We start from the raw sequence: 15,290 nt of genomic DNA, 5'->3' as shown, positions 1-15,290 counted from the left end.
GAGCTACATATCCACTGTGGAGGATGTAACCTGGACTAAACTTCAGGTCACAAGCCAACCCCCACATCTTAAAAATCTTAAATCAATGTTGTGCATATACCAATATGATACACTGGTTGCTTCGTATGGCTTGGAGCTCTGTTGAGCATAACTTCTACCACCATCTCCTTTTCGTGTCACAGACTCATGGGGTAGTTTGACAATGGAGCTCTGAGCCCCATGCTCAAACTCTCCACTGATTTAGACCATGTTCAAGGCATGCTGTAGACTTTGTGGTTGCAACAATAATGGCAATGGCAGTAGATCTAGCAGCGAAGATGATGGTGGTAGTAGTGGTGATACTGCTTTTGCCACAATATGTTCTCTGGTTCTGGCCTTGTAAAGGATCTTTCTACTGTGAGGAACAAGCTTCATTTTACCTTGCAGGTGATGATCAAAGGGGAACTTATTCTGTGATGATGCAGCTGATGTAAATGCAGCCGTAAGAGAGGATGGGACACCGCCAGTTCTCACCACTTCATTAAAAGGTTGCACTGCTGTTTCTTCTTAAAACATTTTAAAAGCTACAAGGCAGCCTTTCTGTGCCATTCAGACTCATTGAACTGCAACTCTTATAGTCTTCAGCCAGCATAGCTATTTGCTGAGGCGATGGCCACTGTGGTCCAATCAATCTGGAGGGGACTAGGCTGAAAAAAGGGCTACATTAGAAGACATATTTCCTTCCTTCCCCTTTTCATCCCTACAAACTACTTTCCTGATTTCCCACACAAGAGCAAATACCACCTTGAAGTGTATGGGGAGAAATGGAGATTGCATTGTGGGTAGCAAATTATCTAGCATTTTGACCCTGAGTCAAACATGAATTACATTACATCCCTCACCTGCATTCATAATGAGCAAATAGTGCAAGAGATCCCATCATGGAAGTTTCCATCTCATCTGAAATTCACTACAGCAAAAAGAGTATTCATGTTGGCTAAAATCTTTATGTAGTTTGTATTTGGCCAGGATATGATTCCCCATTGGCTTGTGATTAAAACGAATGCAGCTACTATATTGTGGTTGTAGTGAATGCTAATGAAGCTACTCGTGCTTACTGCAAGTTGGAAAAATGAGATTTTTTTTAGTTCAGCACAATTCTATTCTGCCACTCTTCACATAAATATCCACTGAGCAATGTAAAAAACAGAAGCTTTTTTAAAAAAAAATCAGGGACATGAATATGCAGTGAGATAAAACAAGATGCAGATACATGAAATTTAAAGTAAATGAAGCTTAGCCATATGACTGCATTATATCTGGGAACAATGCTGAGTTTTGTGAATTGATCTTAGATCAAAGGATATTTGCCACCCTGAATAATAATGATGATGATGACGCCGATGACATCTAATCAGTCATATCTGATTCTTGGTGAGTCCATGGGCCAGGTCTCTACTTGTTCCGATCTTGTACTACTTCTGTACTCTGGCTGGTACCAGCTTTGATGGTGTCTGGCCACTGTGTTTCTTTTTACTCCTAACTCTTCCAAGCACAATTGTTTTCTCCAGTGAATTCCACCCACCTGACATGGCAAAACAAGCAAAACACAGTTTTGTTATTTTTGCGTACAGAATTTAATATATTTGTTAACATTTTCTTCCCATTCTTGATAAAGCAGGCAGGCCTACTGACTTTTATAGGGGAATCAAACTAACCATAAAGGTATTTGGCTATGAAGTCATACCCAGAAGCAAATGAAATAAAACTGTCATAACATGGCCTGTCTACAACGCGGTGGAAGTAAGTCGCATGCTCTGGAAAGTATATATGCAACTCACCTTTAGAGTATTCCCTCAATTCTCATTCTTTGGCGAAACCAATGGCTCCTTGTAAGGAAACATTAAGTGACCTGGATTCAGTCCCAGAATTGTTTCTCTCTAATAAAATACTTTTTTAAATAAACATATCCACCCACACAACCATGCTGAATTCTTATTAGCCAGGACATTCTATCAGAAAGATCAGTTACCTTTTCATGGAGCTATAAAATGTTAGAAGAAACTAAGAACACGAACACAAGTTTGCGGGCAGCATTTTTCTCTATAACCTTTGTCTTGAAATGCTGAACTTCTTTCTTAAATTAGCACCATAATTCCTGGGTTTAAAAATAAAGAGGGAGCATGTGTTGCAAGTTGCTGGCCACAAACATTCAAGCATCCTCATGGCAGATGGTTCCCAGATGGAGGAGACGGGCTTGGAGCTATTTTTAATAAAGACCAAAATTTGGCTGTTTATTTGGCTGAGCATGTGAGAACTCAGCTCCGTGAAGAACCAGAGCCCTCGAACAACTGGGAAGACCTTCTGAAAGCTGGAGAGCAAAGTGACAAGTTTAACATGGCTCCCTCCCAGATCTGAAGGTGTTCTTTGAGTGTCCCTAAACAGATGATTTCCTCAAGTCTCAAAATGGACTGCAGTTTCTTCTTTAAATGCTTGAAAGGAGTGAGGCAGTTTTTCTGTGCTTTCCAGATGCGTTGCACTACAAATGGATACTATTATAGTCTCCAGCCAGCACTACTACTTTCTGATGTGATGGCAACTGTGATCCAGCCAATTTGGAGGAATCCAGGCCAAGGAAGTCACTCCAGTTTGAAATAGGGAGATGTTTAAACTTCCTTTGCCCCGTCAACATAGGCTATTCCAGATTTAAAATCCATAAACATAAGGAAGATACCACAAACCTGGAAGCTAGAAAAATTTAGAAGCAACTTAGCACTAAAGAGAAATTTCCTGGCAGTTAGAACAATTAATCAGTGAAACAACTTGCCTCCAGAAGTTGTGAATGCTCCAACACTGGAAGTTTTTAAGAAGAGGTTGGACAACATTTGACTGAAGTGGTGTAGACGACCTCCAAGGTTCCTTCCTTTCTATTATTCTATTCTATTCTAACTATGCACTTATGGGTATTGATGTTCCCTCTCCCCCAATTGCAAATATATTTGTTATGGGGTCACTGCATATATAAAAATATTGATCACCCTTGCTCAGTGTAACCATTTCTCCAGAATTAACTCAAGTAACTCAGTTTACTTGGAAGCTGGATGGGGCTGAATTTCCAGGATAATTTAAGGTAACTAATCTTTCACTGGGGAATAAAAAAATTCCAGGTAGGGGAAAAGTTCGTGATCAGATTAGAATTATTCTCTGAATTCCCCCCTCCCCCAATTCTTTCTGGCTATTTTTCACATAGTTTTCTCACCAAGGAAATCAAGGCTCTATCCAACTTTCATATTCAGAATCAACCTGTGATATTCCATCATTCCAGCTGCTGTTGGAGAGGCAAGATGGCAAAAGGAGATTTGTATCTGTGAGGCATGTGGTTTCCAAATTGGCAGAACTCCCACCTCGTCCATTCTGTGAGAATTTACCTTCTCTCACAACTGATGGGGCAACAGCTCCTTGTTGCCATGACTCTGACTCTTTTGGAGGATAGCAATATTGTACCTCTCTACAGTAGCCAACTGGAGGAGTTTGAAAGAAAAAGCCAAATCCAGAGGGGAAGAAGGAAGGGGCAGTGCACTAGCTATCTCAGATGAATAAAATAAGAATAAGAAATAGAACAGAACAGAACAGACCTTGGAGGTCTTCTACTCTAACCCCCTGCTTATGCAGGAAACTCTATACCAGTGATGGCGAACCTATGGCACGCGTGCCACAGATGGCACGCGGAGCCATTTGTCAGGGCATGCGAAGCGCTGCGCTGGCCAGCTGAGTTCACCCTTTTTTAAAGCCATTTTTCGCCCTCCCCAGGCTCCAGAGGCTTTATAGGAGCCTGGGGAGGGTGAAAAGAGCCTCCCCCCCCCAAAGGCCCTCGGGGGGCTTCATGAGCTTCCCTGAAGCCTCCAGAGTGCAAAAAAACGGCCCCTACGGGCAAACCGGAAGTTCGGGAACGGACTTCTTGTTTGCTCGGAGGGTCATTTTGACTGCTCTGGAGGCTTCAGGGAAGCCTTTTGAAGGTCCCTGAAGCCTTTGGAGCGCTCAAAACAACCCTCCGAGCAAACTGGAGTCACTTCCGGTTTGCTCGGAGGGTCGTTTTGAGCGCTCCAAAGGTTTCAGGGAAGCCTCCTGAAGGTCCCTGAAACCTCCGGAGGGCTTCCAGGGGTCGGCGGAAGCTGTTTTCGCCCTCCCCATGCTCCTATAAAGCCTCTGGAGCCTGGGGAGGGCGAAAAAAGCATGCAAAAATGGGGGGGGTCGTGCCTGTAGTGCACGCATACGCACTGGGGGGGGTTGCGCATTGCATTATGGGTGAGGCACACCTGCACACGACCCCCTTGCACTCCCACCTATGGCACGCGAGCCCAAAAAGGTTAGCCATCGCTGCTCTATACAATTTCAGACAAATGGTTGTCCGAATATCGTCTTAAAAACTTCCAGTGTTGGAGCATTCACAATTTTTGGAGACAAGTTGTTCCACTGATTAATTGTTCTGTCAGGAAATTTCTTCTTAGTTCTGGGTTGCTAGCTGATGCTCTTAGCAAAGGCTAAAAGTTTCCAAAGTCTCAGCAATTCAAAAGGGTGAAGTGACAACACGCAGGAACCCCAAGAGCCTGTGTGTTGTCCAGTGGCATGAAAATGTTGGAGATGGTTTGTTGGGGAACAGGTGGTCCTGTGGAAGGATCCAAATGTTGCAAAAATCAGGAGATTTGGACTGCAAGATCAAGAAAAAGCTTTATTTGGCCAAATGGTTCAGATGGAGCTAACAATTTTCTAACATCTAATCCAAACACGCATTTTTATATTATATTCAAAGCATCAAAAACACGGAAATATTTTAAAGCATTCTTATTGGCTAAATTCCTTAATTCTAAGCAAAGAAGCGAATTCTACCGTATTTCCCTTTCATATCTAGGCTTGCAGTAGGCAAGCAGAAAGCGCTGGATATATGCTGCCCTTTGTTGTTAAGCTATATGCCTGACTCGTAGGCAAGACCTCTAACTGAGTTGGCCTCCTTAGAGCAGATGTTGTGGTTTGACATTTGTATTTCCAGAGTTCAAGTTTTCAAGACTCAGTAAATTTATAACAAAATAGAAGGGATAGATGGGGCCCCCAGGAGGTCTTATAGTCTGATCCTTTTTCATGTTATGTCCAAATCTCGCTTTATGTCCTGCCTTACTATTATGGGTGGGATTAAATTACTACTATGGGTGCTAAGATACAACACTGCATAAACCACAATTGGAATAATTATATTTTACAAACCTTAGTGGTTGTGTTCAAATATGGTAAATCCGAAATAAGCCCAGACTTCATTATGCCTTAGCCTGCTGTGTGAAACTAGGAACAACCAGTTCACACTTCAGCGATTCTAGAGGTCTAAGTAATGTTTTTATAGTTTCAGTCTAATATGCTGTTTTTCACTGTGCTATATTAGCATTGCCATTTGAAATATTAATATGCTAATTATATTAATTATTATTAACATTAATGTTAAATTAACAATTGATATTATTAAATATGAATGCTAATAATGCCTTAGCAGAGACCTATAGAGCGAGTGGAGATTTTGAAAAGGAGGAGTTGGGTAACAGATCTTTATTACCATGTGTTTGTCTTTGGAGCTGGGTGGAAATGCCATTAGAAATAACAGCTCATTTTATGGTAAAGCCACAAAGCGTTACAAAATCATAAAAGTCTGAACTCAATTATGCAAACATGGTGTCTTGACTTGTGGGAACTAAAAGAGTGAGCCACCAAACCATCAAGATTATTAAAGGGGAAAAATATTTTCAAGATAGGATGTTAACCCATTTGTGCCATGGCGGGAGTGACAAAAGTTGTCAGGCATGCCTCCCTCAATATCCAAGAAAGAAAAACCTCAACTCCATGTTAATAGAGATAAAGTACTTTTATTAGATATGAAGTGAAAGCAGCTAAAAGGAAAGCAAGATCTGAGCCAGAAAGGCAGGAACATATGCATATCAAACGTTTACCCAGCACCTTCCCCACAATTCCCTTACCCAGTGTCCAATCTGCAACTCCCTAAGGTGTCATGTGGGGTGCATCTTCAAACAGCCTCATCAGGTTGGTATGTGAGACGGATGGCCTTGACCAAGTCCAAACATCAGCCACCAGCATGTGCAGAAGATGGTGAGAACAAAACTTCAGTACAATATTATTCCCTTCCCCAATATCATGCCCCCCCTCCCATTCCTATGGCAGCCGATAGTAAGCAAGCGTAGCAAGCAGCCGTAAGCAAGTAACCAAAAGGCTGACATCCGGCCCTCCTTCAGAAAGAGATATTATCTCTTCAGGAAAAGAGAGAGGAAAAACAATACAAAATAACAATATAGCATATACATCTACTATATAATCAAGGCTTATCAGGATAACTGGTGTAGAACTTCCGCAAAACTGCCGAAGTTGATCACTCCATTCAGACAAGGACAAAATTTGTGGTTTCTCAGAGGCAATTCAGGAATTGGCACAAAGTCCTGACCAAACACTACTTTAAAAGGAGTCATGCCGGTACTGCTGTTTACCGAATTGTTGTATGCCACCTCTGCCTGTGGTAACAGTTCAGCCCAATTATCCTGTTGATAATTGATGAAACATCAGAGGTACTGCTCCAAAACTGAGTTAGTCCATTCACAAGCCCCATTAATCTGAGGATGGTTGGTGGAGCTTAGCCCCTGGGAGGAGCCAATCAATTTCAGGAACTCTTTCCAAAAGAGGGAGGTGAATTGGACCCTCCTGTCCAAAATAATGCATTCAGGCACTCCATGCAACCTATATACATGTGAAATAAACAATTTAGCCAATGACTTTGCTGATGGCGTCTTGGAACAAGGCATAAAATGAACCTGTTTGGAAACAGATCGGTGATAACCCAAATAATGGTATTCCCCAGACTTTCTGGTAACTTGACAATAAAGTCCATTGATATCTCTTCCCATGGGGCCCCAGGATGGGCAACACTTTGGAGGAGACCCTGGAGCTTCCCCAGTGGTCTTTTTACGGCCGCACAAATGGGACAACTGGCTATGTAGAACTCAATGTCTTTTTTCAATGAAGGCCACCAAAATTGTCTCTTAATCAGATGCAAAGTCTTTACAAATCCAAAATGGCCCACCATTCTCAAATCGTGGGCCCGTTGAAGTACAACAAGTTTCAGGTCAGCCGGAACATACAGTTTAGCTCCTATCCACACCAGTCCATCTTTCATGGTGCATTCATCAAAATGTTCTTTGAACCAGTCATCGGATTCAAGGCTATCTTTGAGTTTGTTCATTAGGTCTGTAGTTACATCCAAGTCTACTGGGCCTTGGCTCCTAGTAATCATTGGGGCAGCAATATTTCTAGCTGGGATGACCGGATGAACTACGCTCAGTTTAGAGCTGTTGTACTAGGGAAACCTGGACAAGGCATCAGCCATAAAGTTCTCCCCCCCCCCCCCCGGATGTATTTCAGGGTAAAATTGAACCAGTTGAAGTGTTGTGCCCAACGCACTTGTTTAGGTGACAGTTTTCGCAGGGTCTTCAACGCTTCTAAATTTTTATGATCAGTCCATACTTCAAAAGGGTGTTTCGCCCCCTCCAGGAAATGTTGCCATGTCATCAAAGCCCATCTAAAGCAAAAGCTTCCTTCTCCCATATGGCCCATCTCCTTTCTGTCTCTGTAAGCTTACGTGAGGTGTAAGCACATGGTTGCAATTTACCATCACTTTTGTTTGAAGTAATACCGCCCCCACTGCCACGTCACTGGCATCAGCCTGTACCATGAATGGTGCATCCATATCAGGGTGTTTCAAAACTGGCTCTGCTGCAAAGAGTCACTTTAATTTCTCGAAAGCAGCTTGACACTCCATAGTCCAGTTCAAAGGCTTCCCCAGCCTAGGTTTTGCTTCTCCTTTAGATTTTAGATTTGTAATGGGCAGAGCGATGTTAGCGAATGAGGAAATAAATTGATGATAAAAATTTGCAAATCCCAGAACATTTTGCAATTGCTTGTGGGTGAGAGGAGGCGTCCAATTAGCAATGGTCTGGATTTTTGCTGGGTCCATCTCAATGCCTTTGTGGGAGATACGGTATCCCAGGTAGTCGATCTTCTCCTGATGAAATTCATATTTAGACAATTTGGCATAAAGTTCAGCAGCTTGGAGTTTCTTGAGGACTGACCGGACCAAAGTCACATGTTCCTCACGTGTTTCCGTGTAGATAAGGATGTCGTTGAGATAGACTAACACGCCCTTGTACAGGTGCTCATGCAAAACTTTATTTATTAATTGCATGAAAACTGCTGGCGCCCTCTGCAGACCAAACGGGAGTATCCTGAACTGAAAGCATCCCAAAGGGCAGTTGAAAGCAGTTTTCCACTCATCCCCTTCTTTGATTCTGACTCTGTAGTAGGCCTCCCTTAGGTCCAACTTGGTAAAAATCTTCCCCTTTCCCAAGTGGGCCAACATATCCTTCATGAGTGGCAGGGGGTATACATTTTCCACGCAAATTCCATTAAGGTTTTTGTAATTCACACATAAATGAAAGGAGCCATCTCTCTTTTCTCTGAACAATACAGGTGCAGCCACTCATGGCCTAGCTGGTTGTATGAAACCCCTTTTTAAGTTTTTGTTAATGAACTTTCATAATTCCTCCATTTCACGTGGGGTCATCGAGTATATCTGGGGCTTAGGGAGTTTCTCCCCTGAGATGATTTCAATGCTGCAATCAGTGACGCGGTGGCGGGGGTAGTTTGTCAGAGGCCTTTTCACTGAAAACCTCCTTGAGGTCCCAATATCCTTTGGGGATTTTCTCTTCTCCTTTAATCTTTTCCTGCACTGTGGCAGCTAGGTTCATTTCGGCATTGGCTGTGGGGGACTTCCTTCCCTTCCCCTCAAGGGATTTTGTGGAATGAATGCGCAACCACCCTTTCCTCCAGTTCACGTAAGGGTTCCATTTCTGTAGCCACAGTAGTCCCAGTATGAAGGGCCGATCCAACCCAGGTGCCACGATAAAACTCAAGGTTTCTTGGTAATCCCCCATCCACATTTCTATTGGTTCAGTTACAAAATGGGCAGGGGAACCCCCAGCGATTGACCCATCCAACTGGCAAAAGGCAATGGGCACTTTCAAAGTTCTCAGTCTTAAACCCATTTTCTCCACCACCTCCAAGCTGATTATACACCGGGTGCATCCAGAGTCTAAAAGGGCCAGCGTCTTCCCCTGGGCTCCAGTTGATGGCACTTTTAATTCTACTGGGATGGTCATGGGGCCTGATCGGGGACTCACCGAGTGGTCATCATGTGAATCATTTTCACTTTCTCCCGTGGAAGAGGAGGGTTCCTTCTCCTCCTGGCCTGGAGGAAGGACATCAGCACTTCCAATGCCTTCCAGGGCAGTTTCACAGCATCTCCCTAGCTGCCAGCCAGGTTCCTCCCCACCAGCCGGGGTCGGCAAATGCACAAACAGCTCACAAAACTCCTGTGTGTACTCAACCTCAGGCCTCCCCTCCTGGGTTAAGGGTTTCATCCTGTTTTTCGCCTTTTGATTTAGGAGGGGGTCATCAAAACGTTTCCTCAGGGCAGTCATAAACCCCTTGTAATCCCTCAGCAGGGAGGAATCATCATTACGCAAGGCTAACATCCAGGCAGCCGTTTTGCCTCCCAAAGCCATAGTAACACTTCTTACTTTGGCAACTTCCGATGAGAAAACTTCCCCATGCTCTTGCATGTAATTCCAAACTTGCAGTAAAAAAAACCTCCAGTTCTTTGGGATCTCCTCTGTAGTTCACTTCAAGTGGAGGAATCTGAGGCATTTGGTGCCTTCGGGGGTTTTCCCCCCTCCTTGGAGGAGCTTGTACTGCTGCTGCTGTGCCTGGGGCCCCTCCCTCTTGCCCAGCTCCGGCAGCTGTTCCCAGGGACGGTTCAGGGCTAACCGGGTCTTCTGCTCCCCCCTCTGCCTGCTCGGTTAATCCATTCTCCCTTTCATTGAGACTTACACTGGCACACCATCATTCCCAAGCCTCCTGAAGAAGGTGTAAAGCATGGGTCATCATGAGATCCTCTCTTTCAGCTGCCTGCAAGTCATCCTCTGGTTTTCAGCTGGTTGTGACCCTTGCCATCATCTTCTCCTGCTGGTTGCAGGGGTTTGACATTTGGGTGCTCCCCCCACGGAAGCTTTTAACTCCGGGATGGGTGCGAAGTGAGATCTTGCTTAATGTCAGGCATGCCTCCTTCAATATCCAAGAAAGAAAAACCTCAACTCCATGTTAATAGAGATAAAGTACTTTTACTAGATATGAAGTGAAAGCAGTTAAAAGGAAAGCAAGATCTGAGCCAGCAAGGCGAGAACATATACATATCAAACGTTTACCCATCACCATCCCCCCAATTCCTCAAAGCAGTGTCCAAGGAAGCCTTGGACCGTCCCTGAAGCCTTCGGAGCGCTTAAAACCACCCTCCGAGCAAACCGGAAGTGACTTCCTGTTTGCTCGGAGGGTCGTTTTAAGCGCTCCGAAGGCATCAGGGAAGCCTCGGACGGTGCCTGAAGCCTTCGGAATGCTTAAAACGACCCTCCGAGCAACCTGGAAGTCACTTCCGGTTTGCTCGGAGGGTGGTTTTAAGCGCTCCGAAGGCTTCAGGGACGGTCCCTGAAGCCTCCGGGGGGGGAGGCTCTTTTTGCCCTCCCCAGGCTCCTATAAAGCCTCTGGAGCCTGGGGAAGGTGAAAAATAGCTTTTAAAAAGGTGAACTCAGCTGGCCAGCGCACGCATGCGCGCTGGCCAGCTGACAGGGCAGCGCCTCGCGTGCCCTGACAAATGGCTCCGCGTGCCACTTGTGGCACACGTGCCATAGGTTCGCCATCACGGCCCTAAGGTGTCATGTGGGGTGCATCTTCAAACAGCCTCATCAGGTTGGTATGTGAGATGGTTGACCTTGACCAAGTCCAAACATCAGCCACCAGCATACGCAGAAGATGGTGAGAACAAAACTCCTCAAGTACAATATTATTTCCTTCCCCAATACCATGCCCCCCCTCCCGTTCCTATGGCAGCCGATAGCAAGCAAGTGTAGCAAAGCAGCCGTAAGCAAGTAACCAAAACAGAGGCTGACAAAACTTCCCCAAATTGCAATAAACTATTCTAGAGGATTAGCACAAGTATGTGTGTGTATATGTGTGTGTTGCCATCTTATCTCCTTCCTTATGTGAACTAAACATCCAAACATTTATAGCTATTATTTTGAGTTATCAAAAATCACAATTTGAAACCAAGGCTTATAGGCTTTAAGGATAGTTTAGCATTGTGAGGGAACGAAATATACATTTCTTTTCTTACAAAATTAAAGAAAGTTATTGAGGCTTCATTATTTTACCTATATTTTACCTATGAATAAAGCATAGTAGACAAGTCCGTTCCAAACCACAATGACTAAGTTCGTACTACCATACATTATGGTTGGGCAGGTGGTACCATCCAGATTAGTCTGTACATAACACCAAAATGGCAAGAAGGAAAGGAGAAATAGACTTATGACTAATTTGTACCTGCAGGATACATATTTTTTTACCTGCAAGTTTGCTCTGTGTAAACTTAAAAAAGAAATCCACTTAATTACAGAAAAAAATATCTTTCATATATACATATACTCTAATGGCCCTTCTTTAAGACATTTTGACTAAAAAAATGTTCTTTAGCATGGAAATATTTGTATAGTTCTTCCTAGGGTTATGACCATGTGGCTATCTGAAATCTGAAAGACCACTTCAGGCAGCCATCATAGGACTATAGTCATCGGAAGGTTTTATAGTGAGATACGTTATCAATGAAACTTTAGTCTTCCTCACCCTATAATCTATCAGTCAAAGATCCTCTGTTCCCTAAAATCAGTCTGAGTGTTCACCTCTCCCAGCATCTAAGCCATCCAGTGTTCTTCAGGAGGAGAGTCTACCCAGTTTCAGCCGGTGCAGAACATTTGGTTGTGCTTGCTCTCTGTTGGTTTGCAAGGGACTCTTTTTTGGGCATGCAGATGTGCAATGTACAGTTCAACCAGCCTGTGCAAATGAAAAATATGCACTTGACGGGTGCTGTGCAGATTTTCTTGTCCCAACAAAGTTTGACTTGGTTGTATGAGAAAATTAGAAGGTTCGCTAGAATGAAAAATTAATTCCAGCTACTATAACCTCAAGCCTGCATTCATACATTATATGAATGTCAGACGTTTGGTTTGGTTTTGGCTTAGTCTGCTTCCAAGACGGCCCTCCATGGATCGTTAGAAATCCTCACAGATGGTGCGGGAGATTTCAGAAGCAAAGGGGAAGAAACTGAAAGTAAGAATATAATCCCCAATAACTTCAGCCTTCTCATTATCTTTTTATCAGAAATCAATGTACTTTGGAACTCCTTTATATAAAAGTATCATCAACCATAACTGTACTAAAAATGTTTAAAAACACTTGCTGGTATGATAGTCCGCAAATATCCTTAGGGATATACCGTAGTGGTTCACCGTTTTTTAAAAAAACCCAGTAAATTGTGAACCTAGCAATTGTGGTTTAGTTAAATATGTCATTGTATATCAGATGTTGAATAATACTGTAAGAGAATGAAACTTTTTTGAAACTCCCTTGAAATGTTTTTGAAACTTTTTAGGAGAGTAAAGGGCATGTGGGCAAACACTGATCCCACGGTCCTTATGATGTACTTAAATAGTACTGGTGGCTTTTTTTTCTCTAGTTCTGGAAAGAGATTGGTAGGCAGTATCTCCACTTTTCCACAGTTAAATAGCCATGACTGTTGCAGCTGCTGTCAGAAAAAAAGGTAAAATAGATTTGGGGATACAAGCATCCTTAGGATCCCAGACTACCCACCTGTGATTTGGTCAAAGTGAACCTAGTCAACATACCATTAAGGGGAAGCCCAATGTTGTACATCCGCAAAGACTGACCCAATGAACACTCTGAAATAGCTTTCCACCAAGACAGTCTTCGTATCAATAAAGTCAATGGGCAGATGGGGCTGAGGAGAGGAAAAATCAAGGGGGATTTGGGCAAGGTGTAATATGAACCAACCGAACACATCTGCAAGCCCACTAACAACCATTAAACAATATCACTGTGCCGTTTGTGGGTTGGGTGAGAAGGACCTGCTCCCATCACAGAAGGTGAGAGAAGCAGGATCTGGCTTTGGGCAGGAAAAAATAGGAGGCCGATGTGCATAAATTGCCCTTCCTGCTTTTGTGCTGTGCTTGAAGCTCTCGGAGTGGGGAAAAAACCCTGCTGTAATTAAACAGGAAATAGTTTGGATTTAGTTCTGACTACAGCTATGAATGGCCGAGGCTCTGCTTTTAATTATGGTGAAACCCCTGGATCCAAAGACCAAAGAGAATCATCTTTTCATATATGAGTACACAGATTAATTAGATAGCCTAAAATAAAGTGCTCTAAAAGAGCTTTTTAGGATAGACCCCTGGATGCTGTTTTTCCCACCAAAGAAATAATTATGGTTTCACAATTAGACTAACCAGCCTGGGTCTTCTCTTGGCCATGCCTGTAGTTCTGTGCTGCTTCCTTCTTAAAAACTAGGCTTTTAAAGGCTTCTATTTTCTGCCTTCCTCCTTTCTGGTCACGGCTGTTCTGAAGAAGGAGCAGTATGGTGCCACATAAAAGAAGAAGTGCACTTTTTAGAGATATTTGTATAGTTTTGGGAACAAGATTTACGCACTTAAAATGTGCAAACAGCATCATCTTCGGAACAGCTCATTTATCTTTGGTTGTGTGATTTGATTGGCCTTGAGATGGGCATGCAGGCACTTCAGCTAAATTGTAGTGAAGGGACGTGCTAAACACCCGGATCTGCTTTGGTGGGCTTCCACTTTCTATTCAGTTACGAAGTCTAATATCCAGCATATCCCATTTGTGGCAGTCCTCTTAATCTGCATATGCTAAATCCTATACATTATCTATACAAATGGATTGATAAGGGAAAACATTCCCACCTGATCAAGGTGTGCCAATCCCACAGTCCTTGATGGACCTATTTTCTTCATATTCTAAATAATTGGGCAATGTTGTTATCTATCTGTGTGTGTGTGTGTGTGTGTATGTCTGTGTCTGTGTCTGTGTGTGTGTGTGTGTGTGTTCCAGCATAACTCTGGAAAGCCTCGAGCGACTTACTCTCTGGAAACAAATACAGTGGGGGTAAGACACCCCTAACACCCCTCGGGGTGTGTTCTGTTATGATACAGCCTGTTGTGCCTTCAAATGGCTTTTACTGTACTGCCATAAAATGGCTCCTACTGTACAACGCTGTGGAGTTGCCATTGTAACGGCTTCACAGTTCTCCACAAGGGGGTTCCCTCTGGCAAGGGGGAAAATCCAACATTAGAAATTAAGTTTGGTCTGGACATTTTCCCCCTATAAATAAATACCGGGACAACATCAGCTATCTATTTGTAGCAATATTTTCACTCTCTTAGTAGATTCTGGGCTTATCCGCTTGCACAAGCAGAGAAAGCAAAGGCATTGAAAGACAACATTTAGATGTCTCATCCTATCACCTTTTCCCAGGACAAAGCAATAGGCCCCTGAGCCGCTTCATGGAAAGAGATTGGCGAGGGTTTGTATTTTGAGGAATATGTATGTTTTTAAATCTTCATATCAGGCTGAGATCATCCACATAGTCCCAGCTATCAAAGCACTCGTATATTTATCCCGGGGTCTCATTATCTAATGGGAAAGGAAGTGAGAAAGAAAAGGTCACAGCACAGATTGTGCCTCTAGTCAAACACGGTGTGAATAGGATAATATTGGTCTGAACAGAATGCGCAATCAACAATCCAGACACAACAGCAGGCACCCCTGTCTCCAGTATGCTAGACAATGGATAATGCTGACACTGCAAATAGGAAACTACAGACTAATCTACAGGTGGGTGGCTGTTTCTCCTACTCCCCTCTGCAATGGAGGAGAAATCATTTGGGTTGTGTTTTCTGATGACGGGAGAGCCGAAATGGAAGCAGTATGGCATTAAACATTCCACAAAATGATACAATCTGTATATCCGGGATGTCTGAATGAGTAACCCATTATGACTATGTTCACCCAATGCACTTAACCCTGAATTAAATATTTTCCTGTATTCGTAAGCTAAAATGAGCTGTATTCATATAACATGCTAGCTAAGCCATACACACAGACACACAGATACTATGGTAAACACCAAACAAGCTTATGAGCCTAATAATAAGGGCTCGGTTACATTAGTAAGTTCCCCTCTTTTGCAATTCAGGGGCACTGAGGGAAAAAAAAAAGTAAAACTGATT

This window comes from Natrix helvetica, assembly GCF_964273705.1.
Source record: "Natrix helvetica genome assembly, chromosome: 1".
In the NCBI taxonomy this organism is placed as follows: Eukaryota; Metazoa; Chordata; class Lepidosauria; order Squamata; family Natricidae; genus Natrix; species Natrix helvetica.
The sequence above is the reverse complement of the archived record's forward strand: the minus strand, read 5'-3'. Positions refer to the sequence as shown.